We start from the raw sequence: 809 nt of genomic DNA, 5'->3' as shown, positions 1-809 counted from the left end.
CCGTTTCCCTCTTTGCCTGCCCACCGGCCTCTCAGTTCCCTCCTGGCGGCCGGAGCCGGCCCTGCGTGCGGGGGTTCTGGCCTGGCAGCCGCGGCGCCTTCTCCTTCGGGGAGCAGCAGGCCACAGGCTGTGGTGACATCAGCGGCGCTGGCTCCTTCCCTCTCTGTGGCTTTCGCTGCTGAGTTTCTGTTCTCACCGGCAGGTCCCGGAGCAGCAGCTCCACACGAAGGCGGCCGTCCCTGTGCCGGGGACCGAGGTGCCCGGCTGTGCCTTCTCGCTTCTCCGGGCCGCGAGCCCTCCCTATCCTGGGGTCACTCAGAAGTGCAGCTTCTGTCACGTGGGCGGCGCTCGCCCGGCTGGGGCTCAGGGCTTTGCTGTCTTTTGGGGGGGGGTGGGGGCCAGAGGCAGGCCCCGGGTCTGCTGTTGCCGTGTGTGAAGTTAATGACTAACATTAAAATGTGCTGGTTGCTGGGTGCGCGTTTCTCTCGAACCACCTGGAATTCCCCGGGTACACAGCAGACACTGATGTGATCTGTTGGGGGTTTCTTTCCAGATCTTTCTCTAGTTCTGCTGCTCTCAGCCACAGCCTTTCTGACAGACATGGTGGTGGAGCAGGTCCTACGAGGAACGTTCCCTGTTCTCTCCAGATGGGGTTCGGGACAGAATGGGGAACAGAGGCGCCTGGGCCCGAGTTAAGAGGAGGCGGCTGCTCAGTGCTGCCGGCTGGGCTGTAGGGTCAGGTTTTGTTTGTGAAACAGACACTTGGCAATTCAGGAGCCAAGAAAACGAGCTCAGCTGCGCCTCCTCAG

The sequence above is a fragment of the Myotis davidii genome, unplaced genomic scaffold (genome assembly GCF_000327345.1).
Source record: "Myotis davidii unplaced genomic scaffold, ASM32734v1 scaffold991, whole genome shotgun sequence".
NCBI classification, from domain to species: domain Eukaryota; kingdom Metazoa; phylum Chordata; class Mammalia; order Chiroptera; family Vespertilionidae; genus Myotis; species Myotis davidii.
The sequence above is the reverse complement of the archived record's forward strand: the minus strand, read 5'-3'. Positions refer to the sequence as shown.